The sequence below is a fragment of the Somniosus microcephalus genome, unplaced genomic scaffold (genome assembly GCF_052327205.1).
Source record: "Somniosus microcephalus isolate GS21.2 unplaced genomic scaffold, FLI_Smic_1.0 unresolved_chr2, whole genome shotgun sequence".
Taxonomy (NCBI): Eukaryota; Metazoa; Chordata; class Chondrichthyes; order Squaliformes; family Somniosidae; genus Somniosus; species Somniosus microcephalus.
The window spans coordinates 27,871,470-27,898,617 of NW_028225180.1; positions in this window are offsets into that span (position 1 = coordinate 27,871,470).

Here is a 27,148-nt window from a genome sequence, read left to right on the forward strand (position 1 = left end):
GAGTCATTTCCCTTTCCTTTGTTAGTGAGCCTGTTCCCTGACCATTTGTGAGTGAGTCCGTTCCCTGTCAAGATGAGAGTGAGTTTGTTCCCTGTCCAGCTGAGAGTCAATCTGTTCCTGTCCATCTGTGAGAGAGACTGTTCACTGTGCAACTGTGAGTGAGCCTGTTCCCTGTCCATCTGTGAGCGAGTCTGTTCCCTGTCTAGCCGTGAGCGAGTCTGTTCCCTGTCCAGCCGCGATTGAGTCTGTTCCCTGTCCAGCCGTGAGTGAGTCTGTTCCCTGTTCATCTGAGAGTGAGTCTGTTCCATGTACATCTGAGAGTGAATATATTCCCTGTCCATCTGTGAGCGAGACTGTTCCCTGTCCACCTGTGAGTGAGTCTATTCCCTGTCCATTTGTGAGTGAGTCTGTTCCCTGTCCATCTGTGAGTGAATCAGTTCCCAGTCCATCTGTGAGTGAGTCTGTTCCCTGTCCAGCCGTGAGTGAGTCTGTTCCCTGTCCACCTGTGAGTGAGTCTATTCCCTGTCCATTTGTGAGTGAGTCTGTTCCCTGTACATCTGTGATTGAGTCTGTTCCCGGTCTAGCTGAGAGTGAGTCTGTGCCCTGTCTTGTTGTGAGTGAGTCTGTTCCGTGTCCATCTGAGAGTGAGACTGTTCCCTGTCCATCAGAGATTGAGTCTGTCCCCAGTCCATCTGTGAGTGAGTCTGTTCCCTGTCCCTCTGCGACTGAGTCTGTTCGCTGTCCATCTGAGAGGGAGATTGCACCATGTCCATCTGAGAGTGAGTCATTTCCCTTTCCTTTGTTAGTGAGCCTGTTCCCTGACCATTTGTGAGTGAGTCCGTTCCCTGTCCCTCTGTGACTGAGTCTGTTCGCTGTCCATCTGAGAGGGAGATTGCACCATGTCCATCTGAGAGTGAGTCATTTCCCTTTCCTTTGTTAGTGAGCCTGTTCCCTGCCCATTTGTGAGTGAGTCTGTTCCCTGTCCATCTGTGAGTGGGTCTGTTCCCTGTCCAGCTGAGAGTGAGTCTGTTCCCAGTCCATCTGAGAGTGAGTCTGTTCCCAGTCCATCTGTGAGTGGGTCTGTTCCCTGTCCATCTGTGAGTGAGTCTGTTCCCGGTCCAGCTGAGAGTAAGTCTGTTCCCTGTCCAGCTGAGAGTGAGTCTGTTCCCTGTCTAGTTGAGAGTGAGTCTGTTCCGTGTCCATCTGTGAATGAGTCTGTTCACTGTCCATCTGAGAGTGTCTGCTCCCAGTCCATTTGTGAGCGAGTCTGTTCCCTGTCCAGCCATGAGCGAGTCTGTTCCCTGTCCAGCCGTGAGTGAATCTGTTCCCTGTACATCTGAGAGTGAATCTGTTCCCTGTCAATCTGTGAGTGAATATGTTCTCTGTCCATCTGTGAGTGAGTCTGTTCCCAGTCCATCTCTGAGTGAGTCTGTTCCCTGACCACCTGTGAGTGAGTGTGTTCGCTGTCCATCTGTGAGTGAGCCTGTTTCCTGTCCATCAATGAGTGAGTCTATTCTCTGTCCATCTGAGAGTTAGATTGTTCCCTGTCCATCTGTGAGTGAGTCAGTTCCATGTCCATCTGTGAGTGAGTCTGTTCCGAGTCCAGCTGAGAGTGGGATTGATCCCTGTCCATCTGTGAGTGAGTTTGTTCCCAGTCCATCTGTGAGTGAGTCTGTTCCCTTTCCATTTGAGAGTGAATCTGTTCCCTGTCCATCTGTGAGCGAGTCTGTTCCGTGTCCATCTGAGAGTGAGACTGTTCCCTGTCCATCAGAGAGTGAGTCTGTCCCCAGTCCATCTGTGAGTGAGTCTGTTCCCTGTCCCTCTGTGACTGAGTCTGTTCGCTGTCCATCTGAGAGGGAGATTGCACCATGTCCATCTGAGAGTGAGTCATTACCCTTTCCTTCTGTTAGTGAGCCTGTTCCCTGACCATTTTTGAGTGAGTTTGTTCCCTGTCCAGCTGAGAGTGGGTCTGTTCCCAGTCCTGGTGTGAGTGGGCCGGCTCCCTGTCCAGCTGAGAGTGATTCTGTTCCCTGTCCATCTGTGAGTGAGTCTGTTCCCTGTCCATCTGTGAGTGAGTCTGTTCCCTGTCCAGCTGAGAGTGATTCTGTTCCCTGTCCATCTGTGAGTGAGTCTGTTCCCTGTCCAGCTGAGAGTGATTCTGTTCCCTGTCCATCTGTGAGTGAGTCTGTTCCCTGTCCATCTGTGAGTGAGTCTGTTCCCTGTCCATTTGAGAGTGAATCTGTTCCCTGTGTATCTGTGAGTGAGTCTGCTCCCTGTCCAGCTGAGAGTGATTCTGTTCCCTGTGTATCTGTGAGTGAGTCTGTTTCCTGTCCATCAGTGAGTGAGTCTGTTCCCTGTCCATCTGTGAGTGGGTCTGTTCCCTGTCCAGCTGAGAGTGAGTCTGTTCCCAGTCCATCTGAGAGTGAGTCTGTTCCCAGTCCATCTGTGAGTGGGTCTGTTCCCTGTCCATCTGTGAGTGAATCTGTTCCCAGTCCATTTGTGAGCGAGTCTGTTCCCTGTACATCTGTGAGTGAGTCTGTTCCCTGTCCATCTGTGAGCGAGTCTGTTCCGTGTCCATCTGAGAGTGCGACTGTTCCCTGTCCATCAGAGAGTGAGTCTGTCCCCTGTCCATCTGTGACTGAGTCTGTTCCCTGTCCATCTGTGACTGAGTCTGTTCCGTGTCCATCTGAGAGTGAGACTGTTCCCTGTCCATCAGAGAGTGAGTCTGTCCCCAGTCCATCTGTGAGTGAGTCTGTTCCCTGTCCCTCTGTGACTGAGTCTGTTCGCTGTCCATCTGAGAGGGAGATTGCACCATGTCCATCTGAGAGTGAGTCATTTCCCTTTCCTTCTGTTAGTGAGCCTGTTCCCTGACCATTTTTGAGTGAGTCCGTTCCCTGTCAAGATGAGAGTGAGATTGTTCCCTGTCCAGCTGAGAGTGAGTCTGTCCCCAGTCCTGGTGTGAGTGGGCCGGTTCCCTGTCCAGCTGAGAGTGATTCTGTTCCCTGTCCATCTGTGAGTGAGTCTGTTCCCTGTCCATCTGTGAGTGAGTCTGTTCCCTGTCCATTTGAGAGTGAATCTGTTCCCTGTGTATCTGTGAGTGTGTCTGTTCCCTGTCCATCTGTGAGTGAGTCCGCTCCCTGTCCAGCTGAGAGTGATTCTGTTCCCTGTGTATCTGTGAGTGAGTCTGTTCCCTGTCCATCTGTGAGTGGGTCTGTTCCCTGTCCAGCTGAGAGTGAGTCTGTTCCCAGTCCATCTGAGAGTGAGTTTGTTCCCAGTCCATCTGTGAGTGGGTCTGTTCCCTGTCCATCTGTGAGTGAGTCTGTTCCCAGTCCATTTGTGAGCGAGTCTGTTCCCTGTACATCTGTGAGTGAGTCTGTTCCCGGTCTAGCTGAGAGTGAGTCTGTTCCCTGTCTAGTTGTGAGTGAGTCTGTTCCGTGTCCATCTGAGAGTGAGACTGTTCCCTGTCCATCAGAGAGTGAGTCTGTCCCCAGTCCATCTGTGAGTGAGTCTGTTCCCTGTCCCTCTGTGACTGAGTCTGTTCGCTGTCCATCTGAGAGGGAGATTGCACCATGTCCATCTGAGAGTGAGTCATTTCCCTTTCCTTTGTTAGTGAGCCTGTTCCCTGACCATTTGTGAGTGAGTCTGTTCCCTGTCCATCTGTGAGTGGGTCTGTTCCCTGTCCAGCTGAGAGTGAGTCTGTTCCCAGTCCATCTGAGAGTGAGTCTGTTCCCTGTCCAGCTGAGAGTGAGTCAGTTCCCGGTCCAGCTGAGAGTGAGTCTGTTCCCTGTCCAGCTGAGAGTGAGTCAGTTCCCTGTCTAGTTGAGAGTGAGTCTGTTCCGTGTCCATCTGTGAATGAGTCTGTTCACTGTCCATCTGAGAGTGTCTGCTCCCAGTCCATTTGTGAGCGAGTCTGTTCCCTGTCCAGCTGTGAGCGAGTCTGTTCCCTGTCCAGCCGTGAGTGAATCTGTTCCCTGTACATCTGAGAGTGAATCTGTTCCCTGTCCATCAATGAGTGAGTCTATTCTCTGTCCATCTGAGAGTTAGATTGTTCCCTGTCCATCTGTGAGTGAGTCAGTTCCATGTCCATCTGTGAGTGAGTCTGTTCCGAGTCCAGCTGAGAGTGAGACTGTTCCCTGTCCATCAGAGAGTGAGTCTGTCCCCAGTCCATCTGTGAGTGAGTCTGTTCCCTGTCCCTCTGTGACTGAGTCTGTTCGCTGTCCATCTGAGAGGGAGATTGCACCATGTCCATCTGAGAGTGAGTCATTTCCCTTTCCTTTGTTAGTGAGCCTGTTCCCTGACCATTTGTGAGTGAGTCCGTTCCCTGTCCCTCTGTGACTGAGTCTGTTCGCTGTCCATCTGAGAGGGAGATTGCACCATGTCCATCTGAGAGTGAGTCATTTCCCTTTCCTTTGTTAGTGAGCCTGTTCCCTGCCCATTTGTGAGTGAGTCTGTTCCCTGTCCATCTGTGAGTGGGTCTGTTCCCTGTCCAGCTGAGAGTGAGTCTGTTCCCAGTCCATCTGAGAGTGAGTCTGTTCCCAGTCCATCTGTGAGTGGGTCTGTTCCCTGTCCATCTGTGAGTGAGTCTGTTCCCGGTCCAGCTGAGAGTAAGTCTGTTCCCTGTCCAGCTGAGAGTGAGTCTGTTCCCTGTCTAGTTGAGAGTGAGTCTGTTCCGTGTCCATCTGTGAATGAGTCTGTTCACTGTCCATCTGAGAGTGTCTGCTCCCAGTCCATTTGTGAGCGAGTCTGTTCCCTGTCCAGCCATGAGCGAGTCTGTTCCCTGTCCAGCCGTGAGTGAATCTGTTCCCTGTACATCTGAGAGTGAATCTGTTCCCTGTCAATCTGTGAGTGAATATGTTCTCTGTCCATCTGTGAGTGAGTCTGTTCCCAGTCCATCTCTGAGTGAGTCTGTTCCCTGACCACCTGTGAGTGAGTGTGTTCGCTGTCCATCTGTGAGTGAGCCTGTTTCCTGTCCATCAATGAGTGAGTCTATTCTCTGTCCATCTGAGAGTTAGATTGTTCCCTGTCCATCTGTGAGTGAGTCAGTTCCATGTCCATCTGTGAGTGAGTCTGTTCCGAGTCCAGCTGAGAGTGGGATTGATCCCTGTCCATCTGTGAGTGAGTTTGTTCCCAGTCCATCTGTGAGTGAGTCTGTTCCCTTTCCATTTGAGAGTGAATCTGTTCCCTGTCCATCTGTGAGCGAGTCTGTTCCGTGTCCATCTGAGAGTGAGACTGTTCCCTGTCCATCAGAGAGTGAGTCTGTCCCCAGTCCATCTGTGAGTGAGTCTGTTCCCTGTCCCTCTGTGACTGAGTCTGTTCGCTGTCCATCTGAGAGGGAGATTGCACCATGTCCATCTGAGAGTGAGTCATTACCCTTTCCTTCTGTTAGTGAGCCTGTTCCCTGACCATTTTTGAGTGAGTTTGTTCCCTGTCCAGCTGAGAGTGGGTCTGTTCCCAGTCCTGGTGTGAGTGGGCCGGCTCCCTGTCCAGCTGAGAGTGATTCTGTTCCCTGTCCATCTGTGAGTGAGTCTGTTCCCTGTCCATCTGTGAGTGAGTCTGTTCCCTGTCCAGCTGAGAGTGATTCTGTTCCCTGTCCATCTGTGAGTGAGTCTGTTCCCTGTCCAGCTGAGAGTGATTCTGTTCCCTGTCCATCTGTGAGTGAGTCTGTTCCCTGTCCATCTGTGAGTGAGTCTGTTCCCTGTCCATTTGAGAGTGAATCTGTTCCCTGTGTATCTGTGAGTGAGTCTGCTCCCTGTCCAGCTGAGAGTGATTCTGTTCCCTGTGTATCTGTGAGTGAGTCTGTTTCCTGTCCATCAGTGAGTGAGTCTGTTCCCTGTCCATCTGTGAGTGGGTCTGTTCCCTGTCCAGCTGAGAGTGAGTCTGTTCCCAGTCCATCTGAGAGTGAGTCTGTTCCCAGTCCATCTGTGAGTGGGTCTGTTCCCTGTCCATCTGTGAGTGAATCTGTTCCCAGTCCATTTGTGAGCGAGTCTGTTCCCTGTACATCTGTGAGTGAGTCTGTTCCCTGTCCATCTGTGAGCGAGTCTGTTCCGTGTCCATCTGAGAGTGCGACTGTTCCCTGTCCATCAGAGAGTGAGTCTGTCCCCTGTCCATCTGTGACTGAGTCTGTTCCCTGTCCATCTGTGACTGAGTCTGTTCCGTGTCCATCTGAGAGTGAGACTGTTCCCTGTCCATCAGAGAGTGAGTCTGTCCCCAGTCCATCTGTGAGTGAGTCTGTTCCCTGTCCCTCTGTGACTGAGTCTGTTCGCTGTCCATCTGAGAGGGAGATTGCACCATGTCCATCTGAGAGTGAGTCATTTCCCTTTCCTTCTGTTAGTGAGCCTGTTCCCTGACCATTTTTGAGTGAGTCCGTTCCCTGTCAAGATGAGAGTGAGATTGTTCCCTGTCCAGCTGAGAGTGAGTCTGTCCCCAGTCCTGGTGTGAGTGGGCCGGTTCCCTGTCCAGCTGAGAGTGATTCTGTTCCCTGTCCATCTGTGAGTGAGTCTGTTCCCTGTCCATCTGTGAGTGAGTCTGTTCCCTGTCCATTTGAGAGTGAATCTGTTCCCTGTGTATCTGTGAGTGTGTCTGTTCCCTGTCCATCTGTGAGTGAGTCCGCTCCCTGTCCAGCTGAGAGTGATTCTGTTCCCTGTGTATCTGTGAGTGAGTCTGTTCCCTGTCCATCTGTGAGTGGGTCTGTTCCCTGTCCAGCTGAGAGTGAGTCTGTTCCCAGTCCATCTGAGAGTGAGTTTGTTCCCAGTCCATCTGTGAGTGGGTCTGTTCCCTGTCCATCTGTGAGTGAGTCTGTTCCCAGTCCATTTGTGAGCGAGTCTGTTCCCTGTACATCTGTGAGTGAGTCTGTTCCCGGTCTAGCTGAGAGTGAGTCTGTTCCCTGTCTAGTTGTGAGTGAGTCTGTTCCGTGTCCATCTGAGAGTGAGACTGTTCCCTGTCCATCAGAGAGTGAGTCTGTCCCCAGTCCATCTGTGAGTGAGTCTGTTCCCTGTCCCTCTGTGACTGAGTCTGTTCGCTGTCCATCTGAGAGGGAGATTGCACCATGTCCATCTGAGAGTGAGTCATTTCCCTTTCCTTTGTTAGTGAGCCTGTTCCCTGACCATTTGTGAGTGAGTCTGTTCCCTGTCCATCTGTGAGTGGGTCTGTTCCCTGTCCAGCTGAGAGTGAGTCTGTTCCCAGTCCATCTGAGAGTGAGTCTGTTCCCTGTCCAGCTGAGAGTGAGTCAGTTCCCGGTCCAGCTGAGAGTGAGTCTGTTCCCTGTCCAGCTGAGAGTGAGTCAGTTCCCTGTCTAGTTGAGAGTGAGTCTGTTCCGTGTCCATCTGTGAATGAGTCTGTTCACTGTCCATCTGAGAGTGTCTGCTCCCAGTCCATTTGTGAGCGAGTCTGTTCCCTGTCCAGCTGTGAGCGAGTCTGTTCCCTGTCCAGCCGTGAGTGAATCTGTTCCCTGTACATCTGAGAGTGAATCTGTTCCCTGTCCATCAATGAGTGAGTCTATTCTCTGTCCATCTGAGAGTTAGATTGTTCCCTGTCCATCTGTGAGTGAGTCAGTTCCATGTCCATCTGTGAGTGAGTCTGTTCCGAGTCCAGCTGAGAGTGAGACTGTTCCCTGTCCATCAGAGAGTGAGTCTGTCCCCAGTCCATCTGTGAGTGAGTCTGTTCCCTGTCCCTCTGTGACTGAGTCTGTTCGCTGTCCATCTGAGAGGGAGATTGCACCATGTCCATCTGAGAGTGAGTCATTTCCCTTTCCTTCTGTTAGTGAGCCTGTTCCCTGACCATTTTTGAGTGAGTCCGTTCCCTGTCAAGATGAGAGTGAGATTGTTCCCTGTCCAGCTGAGAGTGAGTGGGCCGGTTCCCTGTCCAGCTGAGAGTGATTCTGTTCCCTGTCCATCTGTGAGTGAGTCTGTTCCCTGTCCATCTGTGAGTGAGTCTGTTCCCTGTCCATTTGAGAGTGAATCTGTTCCCTGTGTATCTGTGAGTGTGTCTGTTCCCTGTCCATCTGTGAGTGAGTCCGCTCCCTGTCCAGCTGAGAGTGATTCTGTTCCCTGTGTATCTGTGAGTGAGTCTGTTCCCTGTCCATCTGTGAGTGGGTCTGTTCCCTGTCCAGCTGAGAGTGAGTCTGTTCCCAGTCCATCTGAGAGTGAGTTTGTTCCCAGTCCATCTGTGAGTGGGTCTGTTCCCTGTCCATCTGTGAGTGAGTCTGTTCCCAGTCCATTTGTGAGCGAGTCTGTTCCCTGTACATCTGTGAGTGAGTCTGTTCCCGGTCTAGCTGAGAGTGAGTCTGTTCCCTGTCTAGTTGTGAGTGAGTCTGTTCCGTGTCCATCTGAGAGTGAGACTGTTCCCTGTCCATCAGAGAGTGAGTCTGTCCCCAGTCCATCTGTGAGTGAGTCTGTTCCCTGTCCCTCTGTGACTGAGTCTGTTCGCTGTCCATCTGAGAGGGAGATTGCACCATGTCCATCTGAGAGTGAGTCATTTCCCTTTCCTTTGTTAGTGAGCCTGTTCCCTGACCATTTGTGAGTGAGTCTGTTCCCTGTCCATCTGTGAGTGGGTCTGTTCCCTGTCCAGCTGAGAGTGAGTCTGTTCCCAGTCCATCTGAGAGTGAGTCTGTTCCCAGTCCATCTGTGAGTGGGTCTGTTCCCTGTCCATCTGTGAGTGAGTCTGTTCCCGGTCCAGCTGAGAGTGAGTCTGTTCCCTGTCCAGCTGAGAGTGAGTCAGTTCCCTGTCTAGTTGAGAGTGAGTCTGTTCCGTGTCCATCTGTGAATGAGTCTGTTCACTGTCCATCTGAGAGTGTCTGCTCCCAGTCCATTTGTGAGCGAGTCTGTTCCCTGTCCAGCCGTGAGTGAATCTGTTCCCTGTACATCTGAGAGTGAATCTGTTCCCTGTCCATCAATGAGTGAGTCTATTCTCTGTCCATCTGAGAGTTAGATTGTTCCCTTTCCATTTGAGAGTGAATCTGTTCCCTGTCCATCTGTGAGCGAGTCTGTTCCGTGTCCATCTGAGAGTGAGACTGTTCCCTGTCTATCAGAGAGTGAGTCTGTCCCCAGTCCATCTGTGAGTGAGTCTGTTCCCTGTCCCTCTGTGACTGAATCTGTTCGCTGTCCATCTGAGAGGGAGATTGCACCATGTCCATCTGAGAGTGAGTCACTACCCTTTACTTCTGTTAGTGAGCCTGTTCCCTGACCATTTTTGAGTGAGTCCGTTCCCTGTCAAGATGAGAGTGAGATTGTTCCCTGTCCAGCTGAGAGTGAGTCTGTTCCCAGTCCTGGTGTGAGTGGGCCGGTTCCCTGTCCAGCTGAGAGTGATTCTGTTCCCTGTCCATCTGTGAGTGAGTCTGTTCCCTGTCCATCTGTGAGTGAGTCTGTTCCCTGTCCATTTGAGAGTGAATCTGTTCCCTGTGTATCTGTGAGTGAGTCTGTTTCCTGTCCATCAGTGAGTGAGTCTTTTCACTGTCCATCTGTGAGTGGGTCTGTTCCCTGTCCAGCTGAGAGTGAGTCTGTTCCCAGTCCATCTGAGAGTGAGTCTGTTCCCAGTCCATCTGTGAGTGGGTCTGTTCCCTGTCCATCTGTGAGTGAATCTGTTCCCAGTCCATTTGTGAGCGAGTCTGTTCCCTGTCCATCTGTGAGTGAGTCTATTCCCTGTCCATTTGTGAGCGAGTCTGTTCCCTGTACATCTGTGAGTGAGTCTGTTCCCGGTCTAGCTGAGAGTGTGTCTGTTCCCTGTCTAGTTGTGAGTGAGTCTGTTCCGTGTCCATCTGAGAGTGAGACTGTTCCCTGTCCATCAGAGAGTGATCTGTCCCCAGTCCATCTGTGAGTGAGTCTGTTCCCTGTCCCTCTGTGACTGAGTCTGTTCGCTGTCCATCTGAGAGGGAGATTGCACCATGTCCATCTGAGAGTGAGTCATTTCCCTTTCCTTTGTTAGTGAGCCTGTTCCCTGACCATTTGTGAGTGAGTCTGTTCCCTGTCCATCTGTGAGTGGGTCTGTTCCCTGTCCAGCTGAGAGTGAGTCTGTTCCCAGTCCATCTGAGAGTGAGTCTGTTCCCTGTCCATCTGTGAGTGGGTCTGTTCCCTGTCCATCTGTAAGTGAGTCTGTTCCCGGTCCAGCTGAGCGTGAGTCTGTTCCCTGTCCAGCTGAGAGTGAGTCTGTTCCCTGTCTAGTTGAGAGTGAGTCTGTTCCATGTCCATCTGTGAATGAGTCTGTTCACTGTCCATCTGAGAGTGTCTGCTCCCAGTCCATTTGTGAGCGAGTCTGTTCCCTGTCCAGCCGTGAGCGAGTCTGTTCCCTGTCCAGCCGTGAGTGAATCTGTTCCCTGTACATCTGAGAGTGAATCTGTTCCCTGTCAATCTGTGAGTGAATATGTTCTCTGTCCATCTGTGAGTGAGTCTGTTCCCTGTCCACCTGTGAGTGAGTGTGTTCGCTGTCCATCTGTGAGTGAGCCTGTTTCCTGTCCATCAATGAGTGAGTCTATTCTCTGTCCATCTGAGAGTTAGATTGTTCCCTGTCCATCTGTGAGTGAGTCAGTTCCATGTCCATCTGTGAGTGAGTCTGTTCCGAGTCCAGCTGAGAGTGGGATAGATCCCTGTCCATCTGTGAGTGAGTTTGTTCCCAGTCCATCTGTGAGTGAGTCTGTACACAGTCCATCTGTGAGTGAGTCTGTTCCCTTTCCATTTGAGAGTGAATCTGTTCCCTGTCCATCTGTGAGCGAGTCTGTTCCGTGTCCATCTGAGAGTGAGACTGTTCCCTGTCCATCAGAGAGTGAGTCTGTCCCCAGTCCATCTGTGAGTGAGTCTGTTCCCTGTCCCTCTGTGACTGAGTCTGTTCGCTGTCCATCTGAGAGGGAGATTGCACCATGTCCATCTGAGAGTGAGTCATTTCCCTTTCCTTCTGTTAGTGAGCCTGTTCCCTGACCATTTGTGAGTGAGTCCGTTCCCTGTCAAGATGAGAGTGAGTTTGTTCCCTGTCCAGCTGAGAGTGAGTCTGTTCCCAGTCCTGGTGTGAGTGGGCTGGTTCCCTGTCCAGCTGAGAGTGATTCTGTTCCCTGTCCATCTGTGAGTGAGTCTGTTCCCTGTCCATCTGTGAGTGAGTCTGTTCCCTGTCCATTTGAGAGTGATTCTGTTCCCTGTGTATCTGTGAGTGAGTCTGTTTCCTGTCCATCTGTGAGTGAGTCTGTTTCCTGTCCATCAGTGAGTGAGTCTGTTCCCTGTCCATCTGTGAGTGGGTCTGTTCCCTGTCCATCTGTGAGTGGGTCTGTTCCCTGTCCATCTGTGAGTGAATCTGTTCCCAGTCCATTTGTGAGCGAGTCTGTTCCCTGTACATCTGTGAGTGTGTCTGTTCCCGGTCTAGCTGAGAGTGAGTCTGTTCCCTGTCTAGTTGTGAATGAGTCTGTTCCGTGTCCATGTGAGAGTGAGACTGTTCCCTGTCCATCAGAGAGTGAGTCTGTCCCCAGTCCATCTGTGAGTGAGTCTGTTCCGTGTCCCTCTGTGACTGAGTCTGTTCGCTGTCCATCTGAGAGGGAGATTGCACCATGTCCATCTGAGAGTGAGTCATTTCCCTTTCCTTTGTTAGTGAGCCTGTTCCCTGACCATTTGTGAGTGAGTCCGTTCCCTGTCAAGATGAGAGTGAGTTTGTTCCCTGTCCAGCTGAGAGTGAGTCTGTTCCCAGTCCATCTGTGAGTGAGTCTGTTCCCTGTCCAGTCGGGATTGAGTCTGTTCCCTGTCCAGCTGAGCGTGAGTCTGTTCCCTGTCCATCTGAGAGTGAGTTTGTTCCCTGTCCAGCTGAGAGTGATTCATTTCCCTGACTATCTGTGAGTGGGTCTGTTCCCTGTCCATCTGTGAGTGAGTCTGTTCCCTCTCCATTTGAGAGTGAATCTGTTCCCTGTCCATCTGAGAGTGAGTCTGTTCCCTGTCCACCTGTGAGTGGGTCTGTTCCCTGTCCAGCTGAGAGTGAGTCTGTTCCCTGTCCATCTGTGAGTGAGTCTGTTCCCTGTCCATTTCAGAGTGAATCTGTTCCCTGTCCATCTGAGAGTGAGTCTGTTCCCTGTCCATCTGTGAGTGGGTCTGTTCCCTGTCCAGCTGAGAGTGTGTCTGTTCCCTGTCCATCTGTGAGTGAGTCTGTTCCCTGTCCATCAGTGAGTGAGTCTGTTCCCTGTGCATCTGTGAGTGAGTCTGTTCCATGTCCAGCTGAGAGTGAGTCTGTTCCCTGTCTAGTTGAGAGTGAGTCTGTTCCCTGTCCATCTGTGAATGAGTCTGATCCCTGTCCCTCTGTGAATGAGTCTGTTTACTGTCCATCTGAGAGTGTCTGCTCCCAGTCCATTTGTGAGCGAGTCTGTTCCCTGTCCAGCCGTGAGCGAGTCTGTTCCCTGTCCTGCCGTGAGTGAGTCTGTTCCCTGTACATCTGAGAGTGAATCTGTTCCCTGTCAATCTGTGAGTGAATATGTTCTCTGTCCATCTGTGAGTGAGTCTGTTCCCAGTCCATCTCTGAGTGAGTCTGTTCCCTGTCCACCTGTGAGTGAGTGTGTTCGCTGTCCATCTGTGAGTGAGTCTGTTCCCTGTGCATCTGTGAGTGAGTCTGTTCCCTGTCCAGCTGAGAGTGAGTCTATTCCCAGTCCATCTGTGAGTGGGTCTGTTCCCTGTCCAGCTGAGAGTGAGTCTGTTCCCAGTCCATCTGAGAGTGAGTCTCTTCCCAGTCCATCTGTGAGTGGGTCTGTTCCCTATCCATCTTTGAGTGAATCTGTTCCCAGTCCATCTGTGAGCGAGTCTGTTCCCTGTACATCTGTGATTGAGTCTGTTCCCGGTCTAGCTGAGAGTGAGTCTGTTCCCTGTCTAGTTGTGAGTGAGTCTGTTCCGTGTCCATCTGAGAGTGAGACTGTTCCCTGTCCATCAGAGAGTGAGTCTGTCCCCAGTCCATCTGTGAGTGAGCCTGTTCCCTGTCCCTCTGTGACTGAGTCTGTTCGCTGTCCATCTGAGAGGGAGATTGCACCATGTCCATCTGAGAGTGAGTCATTACCCTTTCCTTCTGTTAGTGAGCCTGTTCCCTGACCATTTTTGAGTGAGTCCGTTCCCTGTCAAGATGAGAGTGAGATTGTTCCCTGTCCAGCTGAGAGTGAGTCTGTTCCCAGTCCTGGTGTGAGTGGGCTGGTTCCCTGTCCAGCTGAGAGTGATTCTGTTCCCTGTCCATCTGTGAGTGAGTCTGTTCCCTGTCCATTTGAGAGTGATTCTGTTCCCTGTGTATCTGTGAGTGAGTCTGTTTCCTGTCCATCAGTGAGTGAGTCTTTTCACTGTCCATCTGTGAGTGGGTCTGTTCCCTGTCCATCTGTGAGTGGGTCTGTTCCCTGTCCATCTGTGAGTGAATCTGTTCCCAGTCCATTTGTGAGCGAGTCTGTTCCCTGTACATCTGTGAGTGAGTCAATTCCCTTTCCTTTGTTAGTGAGCCTGTTTCCTGACCATTTGTGAGTGAGTCCGTTCCCTGTCAAGATGAGAGTGAGTTTGTTCCCTGTCCAGCTGAGAGTGAGTCTGTTCCCAGTCCATCTGTGAGTGAGTCTGTTCTCTGTCCAGTCGGGATTGAGTCTGTTCCCTGTCCAGCTGAGAGTGAGTCTGTTCCCTGTCCATCTGAGAGTGAGTTTGTTCCCTGTCCAGCTGAGAGTGATTCATTTCCCTGACTATCTGTGAGTGGGTCTGTTCCCTGTCCATCTGTGAGTGAGTCTGTTCCCTGTCCATTTGAGAGTGAATCTGTTCCCTGTCCAGCTGAGAGTGAGTCTGTTCCCGGTCCATCTGTGAGTGGGTCTGTTCCCTGTCCAGCTGAGAGTGAGTCTGTTCCCAGTCCATCTGAGAGTGAGTCTCTTCCCAGTCCATCTGTGAGTGAGTCTGTTCCCTGTCCATCTGTGAGTGAGTCTGTTCCCGGTACATCTGTGAGTGAGTCTGTTCCCTGTCCAGCTGAGAGTGAGTCTGTTCCCTGTCTAGTTGAGAGTGAGTCTGTTCCCTGTCCATCTGTGAATGAGTCTGATCCCTGTCCCTCTGTGAATGAGTCTGTTTACTGTCCATCTGAGAGTGTCTGCTCCCAGTCCATTTGTGAGCGAGTCTGTTCCCTGTCCAGCCGTGAGCGAGTCTGTTCCCTGTCCAGCCGTGAGTGAGTCTGTTCCCTGTACATCTGAGAGTGAATCTGTTCCCTGTCAATCTGTGAGTGAAGATGTTCTCTGTCCAGCTGTGAGTGAGTCTGTTCCCTGTCCACCTGTGAGTGAGTGTGTTCGCTGTCCATCTGTGAGTGAGTCTGTTCCCTGTCCATCAGTGAGTGAGTCTGTTCCCTGTGCATCTGTGAGTGAGTCCGTTCCCTGTCCAGCTGAGAGTGAGTCTGTTCCCGGTCCATCTGTGAGTGGGTCTGTTCCCTGTCCAGCTGAGAGTGAGTCTGTTCCCAGTCCATCTGAGAGTGAGTCTCTTCCCAGTCCATCTGTGAGTGTGTCTGTTCCCTGTCCATCTGTGAGTGAGTCTGTTCCCGGTACATCTGTGAGTGAGTCTGTTCCCTGTCCAGCTGAGAGTGAGTCTGTTCCCTGTCCAGCTGAGAGTGAGTCTCTTCCCAGTCCATCTGAGAGTGAGTCTGTTCCCAGTCCATCTGTGAGTGGGTCTGTTCCCTGTCCATCTGTGAGTGAATCTGTTCCCAGTCCATTTGTGAGCGAGTCTGTTCCCTGTACATCTGTGATTGAGTCTGTTCCCGGTCTAGCTGAGAGTGAGTCTGTTCCCTGTCTAGTTGTGAGTGAGTCTGTTCCGTGTCCATCTGAGAGTGAGACTGTTCCCTGTCCATCAGAGAGTGAGTCTGTCCCCAGTCCATCTGTGAGTGAGTCTGTTCCCTGTCCCTCTGTGACTGAGTCTGTTCGCTGTCCATCTGAGAGGGAGATTGCACCATGTCCATCTGAGAGTGAGTCATTTCCCTTTCCTTTGTTAGTGAGCCTGTTCCCTGACCATTTGTGAGTGAGTCTGTTCCCTGTCCATCTGTGAGTGGGTCTGTTCCCTGTCCAGCTGAGAGTGAGTCTGTTCCCAGTCCATCTGAGAGTGAGTCTGTTCCCAGTCCATCTGTGAGTGGGTCTGTTCCCTGTCCATCTGTGAGTGAGTCTGTTCCCGGTCCAGCTGAGAGTGAGTCTGTTCCCTGTCCAGCTGAGAGTGAGTCTGTTCCCTGTCTAGTTGAGAGTGAGTCTGTTCCGTGTCCATCTGTGAATGAGTCTGTTCACTGTCCATCTGAGAGTGTCTGCTCCCAGTCCATTTGTGAGCGAGTCTGTTCCCTCTCCAGCCGTGAGCAAGTCTGTTCCCTGTCCAGCCGTGAGTGAATCTGTTCCCTGTACATCTGAGAGTGAATCTGTTCCCTGTCAATCTGTGAGTGAATATGTTCTCTGTCCATCTGTGAGTGAGTCTTTTCCCAGTCCATCTCTGAGTGAGTCTGTTCCCTGTCCACCTGTGAGTGAGTGTGTTCGCTGTCCATCTGTGAGTGAGCCTGTTTCCTGTCCATCAATGAGTGAGTCTATTCTCTGTCCATCTGAGAGTTAGATTGTTCCCTGTCCATCTGTGAGTGAGTCAGTTCCATGTCCATCTGTGAGTGAGTCTGTTCCGAGTCCAGCTGAGAGTGGGATTGATCCCTGTCCATCTGTGAGTGAGTTTGTTCCCAGTCCATCTGTGAGTGAGTCTGTACACAGTCCATCTGTGGGTGAGTCTGTTCCCTTTCCATTTGAGAGTGAATCTGTTCCCTGTCCATCTGTGAGCGAGTCTGTTCCGTGTCCATCTGAGAGTGAGACTGTTCCCTGTCCATCAGAGAGTGAGTCTGTCCCCAGTCCATCTGTGAGTGAGTCTGTTCCCTGTCCCTCTGTGACTGAGTCTGTTCGCTGTCCATCTGAGAGGGAGATTGCACCATGTCCATCTGAGAGTGAGTCATTACCCTTTCCTTCTGTTAGTGAGCCTGTTCCCTGACCATTTGTGAGTGAGTCCGTTCCCTGTCAAGATGAGAGTGAGATTGTTCCCTGTCCAGCTGAGAGTGAGTCTGTTCCCAGTCCTGGTGTGAGTGGGCCAGTTCCCTGTCCAGCTGAGAGTGATTCTGTTCCCTGTCCATCTGTGAGTGAGTCTGTTCCCTGTCCATCTGTGAGTGAGTCTGTTCCCTGTCCATTTGAGAGTGAATCTGTTCCCTGTGTATCTGTGAGTGTGTCTGTTCCCTGTCCATCTGTGAGTGAGTCCGCTCCCTGTCCAGCTGAGAGTGATTCTTTTCCCTGTGTATCTGTGACTGAGTCTGTTTCCTGTCCATCAGTGAGTGAGTCTGTTCCCTGTCCATCTGTGAGTGGGTCTGTTCCCTGTCCAGCTGAGAGTGAGTCTGTTCCCAGTCCATCTGAGAGTGAGTCTTTTCCCAGTCCATCTGTGAGTGGGTCTGTTCCCTGTCCATCTGTGAGTGAATCTGTTCCCAGTCCATTTGTGAGCGAGTCTGTTCCCTGTACATCTGTGAGTGAGTCTGTTCCCGGTCTAGCTGAGAGTGAGTCTGTTCCCTGTCTAGTTGTGAGTGAGTCTGTTCCGTGTCCATCTGAGAGTGAGACTGTTCCCTGTCCATCAGAGAGTGAGTCTGTCCCCAGTCCATCTGTGAGTGAGTCTGTTCCCTGTCCCTCTGTGACTGAGTCTGTTCGCTGTCCATCTGAGAGGGAGATTGCACCATGTCCATCTGAGAGTGAGTCATTTCCCATTCCTTTGTTAGTGAGCCTGTTCCCTGACCATTTGTGAGTGAGTCTGTTCCCTGTCCATCTGTGAGTGGGTCTGTTCCCTGTCCATCTGAGAGTGAGTCTGTTCCCAGTCCATCTGAGAGTGAGTCTGTTCCCAGTCCATCTGTGAGTGGGTCTGTTCCCTGTCCATCTGTGAGTGAGTCTGTTCCCGGTCCAGCTGAGAGTGAGTCTGTTCCCTGTCCAGCTGAGAGTGAGTCTGTTCCCTGTCTAGTTGAGAGTGAGTCTGTTCCGTGTCCATCTGTGAATGAGTCTGTTCACTGTCCATCTGAGAGTGTCTGCTCCCAGTCCATTTGTGAGCGAGTCTGTTCCCTGTCCAGCCGTGAGCGAGTCTGTTCCCTGTCCAGCCGTGAGTGAATCTGTTCCCTGTACATCTGAGAGTGAATCTGTTCCCTGCCAATCTGTGAGTGAATATGTTCTCTGTCCATCTGTGAGTGAGTCTGTTCCCAGTCCATCTCTGAGTGAGTCTGTTCCCTGTCCACCTGTGAGAGAGTGTGTTCGCTGTCCATCTGTGAGTGAGCCTGTTTCCTGTCCATCAATGAGTGAGTCTATTCTCTGTCCATCTGAGAGTTAGATTGTTCCCTGCCCATCTGTCAGTGAGTCAGTTCCATGTCCATCTGTGAGTGAGTCTGTTCCGAGTCCAGCTGAGAGTGGGATTGATCCCTGTCCATTTGTGAGTGAGTTTGTTCCCAGTCCATCTGTGAGTGAGTCTGTACACAGTCCATCTGTGAGTGAGTCTGTTCCCTTTCCATTTGAGAGTGAATCTGTTCCCTGTCCATCTGTGAGCGAGTCTGTTCCGTGTCCATCTGAGAGTGAGACTGTTCCCTGTCCATCTGAGAGTGAGTCTGTCCCCAGTCCATCTGTGAGTGAGTCTGTTCCCTGTCCCTCTGTGACTGAGTCTGTTCGCTCTCCATCTGAGAGGGAGATTGCACCATGTCCATCTGAGAGTGAGTCATTTCCCTTTCCTTCTGTTAGTGAGCCTGTTCCCTGACCATTTTTGAGTGAGTCCGTTCCCTGTCAAGATGAGAGTGAGATTGTTCCCTGTCCAGCTGAGAGTGAGTCTGTTCCCAGTCCTGGTGTGAGTGGGCCGGTTCCCTGTCCAGCTGAGAGTGATTCTGTTCCCTGTCCATCTGTGAGTGAGTCTGTTCCCTGTCCATCTGTGAGTGATTCTGTTCCCTGTCCATTTGTGAGTGAGTCTGTTCCCTGTCCATCTGTGAGTGGGTCTGTTCCCTGTCCAGCTGAGAGTGAGTCTGTTCCCAGTCCATCTGAGAGTGAGTCTGTTCCCAGTCCATCTGTGAGTGGGTCTGTTCCCTGTCCATCTGTGAGTGAATCTGTTCCCAGTCCATTTGTGAGCGAGTCTGTTCCCTGTACATCTGTGAGTGAGTCTGTTCCCGGTCTAGCTGAGAGTGAGTCTGTTCCCTGTCTCGTTGTGAGTGAGTCTGTTCCGTGTCCATCTGAGAGTGAGTCTGTTCCGTGTCCATCTGAGAGTGAGACTGTTCCCTGTCCATCAGAGAGTGAGTCTGTCCCCAGTCCATCTGTGAGTGAGTCTATTCCCTGTCCCTCTGTGACTGAGTCTGTTCGCTGTCCATCTGAGAGGGAGATTGCACCATGTCCATCTGAGAGTGAGTCATTTCCCTTTCCTTTGTTCGTGAGCCTGTTCCCTGACCATTTGTGAGTGAGTTTGTTCCCTGTCCAGCTGAGAGTGTGTCTGTTAACAGTCCATCTGTGAGTGAGTCTGTTCCATGTCCAGTCGGGATTGAGTCTGTTCCCTGTCCAGCTGAGAGTGAGTCTGTTCCCTGTCCATCTGAGAGTGAGTTTGTTCCCTGTCCATCTGAGAGTGATTCATTTCCCTGACTATCTGTGAGTGAGTCTGTTCCCTGTACATCTGAGAGTGAATCTGTTCCCTGTCAATCTGTGAGTGAATATGTTCTCTGTCCATCTGTGAGTGAGTCTGTTCCCTGTCCACCTGTGAGTGAGTGTGTTCGCTGTCCATCTGTGAGTGAGTCTGTTCCCTGTCCATCAGTGAGTGAGTCTGTTCCCTGTGCATCTGTGAGTGAGTCCGTTCCCTGTCCAGCTGAGAGTGCGTCTGTTCCCGGTCCATCTGTGAGTGGGTCTGTTCCCTGTCCAGCTGAGAGTGAGTCTGTTCCCAGTCCATCTGAGAGTGAGTCTCTTCCCAGTCCATCTGTGAGTGAGTCTGTTCCCTGTCCATCTGTGAGTGAGTCTGTTCCCGGAACATCTGTGAGTGAGTCTGTTCCCTGTCCAGCTGAGAGTGAGTCTGTTCCCTGTCCAGCTGAGAGTGAGTCTCTTCCCAGTCCATCTGAGAGTGAGTCTGTTCCCAGTCCATCTGTGAGTGGGTCTGTTCCCTGTCCATCTGTGAGTGAGTCTGTTCCCTGTCCATTTGAGAGTGAATCTGTTCCCTGTCCATCTGAGAGTGAGTCTGTTCCCTGTCCATCTGTGAGTGGGTCTGTTCCCTGTCCAGCTGAGAGTGAGTCTGTTCCCTGTCCATCTGTGAGTGAGACTGTTCCCTGTCCATTTGAGAGTGAATTTGTTCCCTGTCCATCTGAGAGTGAGTCTGTTCCCTGTCCATCTGTGAGTGGGTCTGCTCCCTGTCCAGCTGAGAGTGTGTCTGTTCCCTGTCCATCTGTGAGTGAGTCTGTTCCCTGTCCATCAGTGAGTGAGTCTGTTCCCTGTGCATCTGTGAGTGAGTCCGTTCCCTGTCCAGCTGAGAGTGAGTCTGTTCCCGGTCCATCTGTGAGTGGGTCTGTTCCCTGTCCAGCTGAGAGTGAGTCTGTTCCCAGTCCATTTGAGAGTGAGTCTCTTCCCAGTCCATCTGTGAGTGAGTCTGTTCCCTGTCCATCTGTGAGTGAGTCTGTTCCCGGTACATCTGTGAGTGAGTCTGTTCCCTGTCCAGCTGAGAGTGAGTCTGTTCCCTGTCTAGTTGAGAGTGAGTCTGTTCCCTATCCATCTGTGAATGAGTCTGATCCCTGTCCCTCTGTGAATGAGTCTGTTTACTGTCCATCTGAGAGTGTCTGCTCCCAGTCCATTTGTGAGCGAGTCTGTTCCCTGTCCAGCCGTGAGTGAGTCTGTTCCCTGTACATCTGAGCAACATAGAAACATAGAGATAGGAACAGGAGTAGGCCATTCGGCCCTTCGAGCCTGCTCCGCCATTCAATGAGATCATGGCTGATCTTCGTCTGAGATCATAGCTGATCTTACCAGTTCAGTACCCCGTCCCCGCCTTTTCTCCGTAACCCTTAATCCCCTTAGCCTTCAGAAATATATCCAATTCTCTCTTGAAAATATTTATTGAATTAGCCTTCACAGCCCTCTGTGGCAGGGAATTCCACAGGCTCACCACTCTTTGAGTGAAGAAATTCTTCCTCATCTCTGTTTTAAATGATTTGCCCGCTATTTTTAGACTGTGGCCCCTGGTTCTGTGCTCCCCGGCCATTGGAAACATTCTCTCTGAATTCAGCCTGTCCAGGCCTGCCATAATTTTATATGTTTCGATGAGATCCCCTCTCAATCTTCTAAACTCCAGTGAGTACAAGCCCAAACTATTTAATCTCTCTTCGTAGGTCATTCCCGCCATTCCAGGTATCAGCCTGGTGAATCGCCGTTGCACTCCCTCCATGGCAAGAACATCCTTCCGCAGATGGGGCGACCAAAACTGTACACAATACTCCAGATGCGGTCTCACCAGCACCTTGTACAGCTGTAGTAAGGTATCCCTATTCCTATACTCGAACCCCCTTGATATGAAGGCCAACATACCATTTGCCTTCTTGATCGCCTGTTGCACCTGCATGCTCTCCTTCAGTGACTGGTGCACAAGAACACCCAGGTCCCTCTGCACTTCCCCATCTCCCAATCTATTGCCATTTAGATAATAATCTACCCTCCTGTTTTTACCCCCAAAGTGGATAACCTCGCATTTATCCACATTATAGTGCATCTGCCACGTATCTGCCCATTCCCCCAACCTGTCCAAATCGCACTGTAGCCTCCTGACATCCTCATCAGAGCCCACCCCTCCTCCTAGTTTAGTGTCGTCAGCGAATTTGGAAATATTGCATCCAATTCCCTGATCCAGATCATTTATATATATTGTGAACAGCTGGGGTCCCAGGACAGATCCTTGCGGCACCCCGCTGGTCACTGCCTGCCTTGGCACATTGGATACAAAACTGGCTTAGTGGCAGAAGGCAGAGGGTGATGGTCGAAGGTTGTTTTTGTGACTGGAAACCTGTGGCCAGTGGGGTACCACAGGGATCGGTGCTGGGTCCCTTGCTGTTTGTGGTCTACATTAATGACTTGGATATGAATGTAAAGGGTATGATCAGTAAATTCGCGGATGATACTAAAATTGGTAGGGTGGTAAATAGCGAGGAGGGTAGCCTCAGTCTGCAGAACGATATAGATGGGTTGGTCAGATGGGCGGAACAGTGGCAAATGGAATTTAACCCGGAAAAGTGCGAGGTGATGCACTTTGGGGGGTCTAACAAGGCAAGGGAATACACAATGAAGGGAAAGACCCTAGGCAAGACGGAGGGTCAGAGGGATCTGGGTGTGCAGGTACACAGATCCCTGAAGGCGGCGGAACAGGTGGATAAGGTGGTAAAAAAGGCATATGGGATACTTGCCTTCATTAGCCGAGGCATAGAATATAAGAGCAAGGAGGTTATGATGGAGCTGTATAAAACACTGGTTAGGCCACAGCTGGAATACTGTGTGCAGTTCTGGTCGCCACACTACAGGAAAGATGTGATCGCGTTAGAGAGGGTGCAGAGGAGGTTCACCAGGATGTTACCAGGGCTGGAGCGCTTCAGCTATGAAGAGAGACTGGGCAGATTGGGTTTGTTTTCCTTGGAGCAGAGGAGGCTGAGGGGGGACATGATTGAGGTGTACAAAATTGTGAGGGGCATAGATAGGATGGATGCTGAGGAGCTTTTCCCCTTAGTAGAGGGGTCAATAACTAGGGGGCATAGATTCAAGGTAAAGGGCGGGAGGTTTAGAGGGGATTTGAGAAAGAACTTTTTCACCCAGAGGGTGGTTGGAGTCTGGAACTCACTGCCTGAAAGGGTTGTGGAGGAAGAAACCCTCACAACATTTAAGAAGCATTTGGATGAGCATTTGAAATGCCATAGCATACAAGGCTACGGGCCAAATGCTGGAATATGGGATTAGATTAGACAGGGCTTGATGGCCGGCATGGACACGATGGGCCGAAGGGCCTCTATCCGTGCTGTATTACTCTATGACTCTATGACTCTATGACTCCGAAAACGAGCCGTTTATTCCAACTCTCTGTTTTCTATCTGTTCCCTGTCAATCTGTGAGTGAATATGTTCTCTGTCCATCTGAGAGTGAGTCTGTTCCCAGTCCATCTCTGAGTGAGTCTGTTCCCTGTCCACCTGTGAGTGAGTGTGTTCGCTGTCCATCTGTGAGTGAGTCTGTGCCCTGTCCATCAGTGAGTGAGTCTGTTCCCTGTGCATCTGTGAGTGAGTCCGTTCCCTGTCCAGCTGAGAGTGAGTCTGTTCCCGGTCCATCTGTGAGTGGGTCTGTTCCCTGTCCAGCTGAGAGTGAGTCTGTTCCCAGTCCATCTGAGAGTGAGTCTCTTCCCAGTCCATCTGTGAGTGAGTCTGTTCCCTGTCCATCTGTGAGTGAGTCTGTTCCCGGTACATCTGTGAGTGAGTCTGTTCCCTGTCCAGCTGAGAGTGAGTCTGTTCCCTGACTAGTTGAGAGTGAGTCTGTTCCCTGTCCATCTGTGAATGAGTCTGATCCCTGTCCCTCTGTGAATGAGTCTGTTTACTGTCCATCTGAGAGTGTCCGCTCCCAGTCCATTTGTGAGTGAGTCTGTTCCCTGTCCAGTCGGGATTGAGTCTGTTCCCTGTCCAGCTGAGAGTGAGTCTGTTCCCTGTCCATCTGAGAGTGAGTTTGTTCCCTGTCCATCTGAGAGTGATTCATTTCCCTGACTATCTGTGAGTGAGTCTGTTCCCTGTACATCTGAGAGTGAATCTGTTCCCTGTCAATCTGTGAGTGAATATGTTCTCTGTCCATCTGTGAGTGAGTCTGTTCCCAGTCCATCTCTGAGTGAGTCTGTTCCCTGTCCACCTGTGAGTGAGTGTGTTCGCTGTCCATCTGTGAGTGAGTCTGTTCCCTGTCCATCAGTGAGTGAGTCTGTTCCCTGTGCATCTGTGAGTGAGTCCGTTCCCTGTCCAGCTGAGAGTGAGTCTGTTCCCGGTCCATCTGTGAGTGGGTCTGTTCCCTGTCCAGCTGAGAGTGAGTCTGTTCCCAGTCCATCTGAGAGTGAGTCTCTTCCCAGTCCATCTGTGAGTGAGTCTGTTCCCTGTCCATCTGTGAGTGAGTCTGTTCCCGGTACATCTGTGAGTGAGTCTGTTCCCTGTCCAGCTGAGAGTGAGTCTGTTCCCTGTCCAGCTGAGAGTGAGTCTCTTCCCAGTCCATCTGAGAGTGAGTCTGTTCCCAGTCCATCTGTGAGCGAGTCTGTTCCCTGTACATCTGTGATTGAGTCTGTCCCCGGTCTAGCTGAGAGTGAGTCTGTTCCCTGTCTAGTTGTGAGTGAGTCTGTTCCGTGTCCATCTGAGAGTGAGACTGTTCCCTGTCCATCAGAGAGTGAGTCTGTCCCCAGTCCATCTGTGAGTGAGTCTGTTCCCTGTCCCTCTGTGACTGAGTCTGTTCGCTGTCCATCCGAGAGGGAGATTGCACCATGTCCATCTGAGAGTGAGTCATTTCCCTTTCCTTTGTTAGTGAGCCGGTTCCCTGACCATTTGTGAGTGAGTCTGTTCCCTGTCCATCTGTGAGTGGGTCTGTTCCCTGTCCAGCTGAGAGTGAGTCTGTTCCCAGTCCATCTGAGAGTGAGTCTGTTCCCAGTCCATCTGTGAGTGGGTCTGTTCCCGGTCCAGCTGAGAGTGAGTCTGTTCCCTGTCCAGCTGAGAGTAAGTCTGTTCCCTGTCTAGTTGAGAGTGAGTCTGTTCCGTGTCCATCTGTGAATGAGTCTGTTCACTGTCCATCTGAGAGTGTCTGCTCCCAGTCCATTTGTGAGCGAGTCTGTTCCCTGTCCAGCCGTGAGCGAGTCTGTTCCCTGTCCAGCCGTGAGTGAATATGTTCTCTGTCCATCTGTGAGTGAGTCTGTTCCCTGTCCATCTCTGAGTGAGTCTGTTCCCTGTCCACCTGTGAGTGAGTGTGTTCGCTGTCCATCTGTGAGTGAGCCTGTTTCCTGTCCATCAATGAGTGAGTCTATTCTCTGTCCATCTGAGAGTTAGATTGTTCCCTGTCCATCTGTGAGTGAGTCAGTTCCATGTCCATCTGTGAGTGAGTCTGTTCCGAGTCCAGCTGAGAGTGGGATTGATCCCTGTCCATCTGTGAGTGAGTTTGTTCCCAGTCCATCTGTGAGTGAGTCTGTACACAGTCCATCTGTGGGTGAGTCTGTTCCCTTTCCATTTGAGAGTGAATCTGTTCCCTGTCCATCTGTGAGCGAGTCTGTTCCGTGTCCATCTGAGAGTGAGACTGTTCCCTGTCCATCAGAGAGTGAGTCTGTCCCCAGTCCATCTGTGAGTGAGTCTGTTCCCTGTCCCTCTGTGACTGAGTCTGTTCGCTGTCCATCTGAGAGGGAGATTGCACCATGTCCATCTGAGAGTGAGTCATTACCCTTTCCTTCAGTTAGTGAGCCTGTTCCCTGACCATTTTTGAGTGAGTCCGTTCCCTGTCAAGATGAGAGTGAGTTTGTTCCCTGTCCAGCTGTGAGTGAGTCTGTTCCCAGTCCTGGTGTGAGTGGGCCGGTTCCCTGTCCAGCTGAGAGTGATTCTGTTCCCTGTCCATCTGTGAGTGAGTCTGTTCCCTGTCCATCTGTGAGTGAGTCTGTTCCCTGTCCATTTGAGAGTGAATCTGTTCCCAGTCCATCTGTGAGTGAGTCCGCTCCCTGTCCAGCTGAGAGTGATTCTGTTCCCTGTGTATCTGTGAGTGAGTCTGTTCCCTGTCCATCTGTGAGTGGGTCTGTTCCCTGTCCAGCTGAGAGTGAGTCTGTTCCCAGTCCATCTGAGAGTGAGTCTGTTCCCAGTCCATCTGTGAGTGAGTCTGTTCCATGTCCATCTGTGAGTGAATCTGTTCCCTGTACATCTGTGAGTGAGTCTGTTCCCGGTCTAGCTGAGAGTGAGTCTGTTCCCTGTCTAGTTGTGAGTGAGTCTGTTCCATGTCCATCTGAGAGTGAGACTGTTCCCTGTCCATCAGAGAGTGAGTCTGTCCCCAGTCCATCTGTGAGTGAGTCTGTTCCCTGTCCCTCTGTGACTGAGTCTGTTCGCTGTCCATCTGAGAGGGAGATTGCACCATGTCCATCTGAGAGTGAGTCATTTCCCTTTCCTTTGTTAGTGAGCCTGTTCCCTGACCATTTGTGAGTGAGTCCGTTCCCTGTCAAGAAGAGAGTGAGTTTGTTCCCTGTCCAGCTGAGAGTGAGTCTGTTCCCAGTCCATCTGTGAGTGAGTCTGTTCCCTGTCCAGTCGGGATTGAGTCTGTTCCCTGTCCAGCTGAGAGTGAGTCTGTTCCCTGTCCATCTGAGAGTGAGTTTGTTCCCTGTCCAGCTGAGAGTGATTCATTTCCCTGACTATCTGTGAGTGGGTCTGTTCCCAGTCCATCTGTGAGTGAGTCTGTTCCCTGTCCATTTGAGAGTGAATCTGTTCCCTGTCCATCTGAGAGTGAGTCTGTTCCCTGTCCATCTGTGAGTGGGTCTGTTCCCTGTCCAGCTGAGAGTGAGTCTGTTCCCTGTCCATCTGTGAGTGAGACTGTTCCCTGTCCATTTGAGAGTGAATCTGTTCCCTGTCCATGTGAGAGTGAGTCTGTCCCCTGTCCATCTGTGAGTGGGTCTGTTCCCTGTCCAGCTGAGAGTGTGTCTGTTCCCTGTCCATCTGTGAGTGAGTCTGTTCCCTGTCCATCAGTGAGTGAGTCTGTTCCCTGTGCATCTGTGAGTGAGTCCGTTCCCTGTCCAGCTGAGAGTGAGTCTGTTCCCGGTCCATCTGTGAGTGGGTCTGTTCCCTGTCCAGCTGAGAGTGAGTCTGTTCCCGGTCCATCTGTGAGTGAGTCTGTTCCCTGTCCAGCTGAGAGTGAGTCTGTTCCCTGTCTAGTTGAGAGTGAGTCTGTTCCCTGTCCATCTGTGAATGAGTCTGATCCCTGTCCCTCTGTGAATGAGTCTGTTTACTGTCCATCTGAGAGTGTCTGCTCCCAGTCCATTTGTGAGCGTGTCTGTTCCCTGTCCAGCCGTGAGCGAGTCTGTTCCCTGTCCAGCCGTGAGTGAGTCTGTTCCCTGTACATCTGAGAGTGAATCTGTTCCCTGTCAATCTGTGAGTGAATATGTTCTCTGTCCATCTGTGAGTGAGTCTGTTCCCAGTCCATCTCTGAGTGAGTCTGTTCCCTGTCCACCTGTGAGTGAGTGTGTTCGCTGTCCATCTGTGAGTGAGTCTGTTCCCTGTCCATCAGTGAGTGAGTCTGTTCCCTGTGCATCTGTGAGTGAGTCCGTTTCCTGTCCAGCTGAGAGTGAGTCTGTTCCCGGTCCATCTGTGAGTGGGTCTGTTCCCTGCCCAGCTGAGAGTGAGTCTCTTCCCAGTCCATCTGTGAGTGAGTCTGTTCCCTGTCCATCTGTGAGTGAGTCTGTTCCCGGTACATCTGTGAGTGAGTCTGTTCCCTGTCCAGCTGAGAGTGAGTCTGTTCCCTGTCTAGTTGAGAGTGAGTCTGTTCCCTGTCCATCTGTGAATGAGTCTGATCCCTGTCCCTCTGTGAATGAGTCTGTTTACTGTCCATCTGAGAGTGTCTGCTCCCAGTCCATTTGTGAGCGTGTCTGTTCCCTGTCCAGCCGTGAGCGAGTCTGTTCCCTGTCCAGCCGTGAGTGAGTCTGTTCCCTGTACATCTGAGAGTGAATCTGTTCCCTGTCAATCTGTGAGTGAATATGTTCTCTGTCCATCTGTGAGTGAGTCTGTTCCCAGTCCATCTCTGAGTGAGTCTGTTCCCTGTCCACCTGTGAGTGAGTGTGTTCGCTGTCCATCTGTGAGTGAGTCTGTTCCCTGTCCATCAGTGAGTGAGTCTGTTCCCTGTGCATCTGTGAGTGAGTCCGTTCCCTGTCCAGCTGAGAGTGAGTCTGTTCCCGGTCCATCTGTGAGTGGGTCTGTTCCCTGTCCAGCTGAGAGTGAGTCTGTTCCCAGTCCATCTGTGAGTGAGTCTGTTCCCTGTCCATCTGTGAGTGAGTCTGTTCCCGGTCTAGCTGAGAGTGTGTCTGTTCCCTGTCCAGCAGAGAGTGAGTATCTTCCCAGTCCATCTGAGAGTGAGTCTGTTCCCAGTCCATCTGTGAGTGGGTCTGTTCCCTGTCCATCTGTGAGTGAATCTGTTCCCAGTCCATTTGTGAGCGAGTCTGTT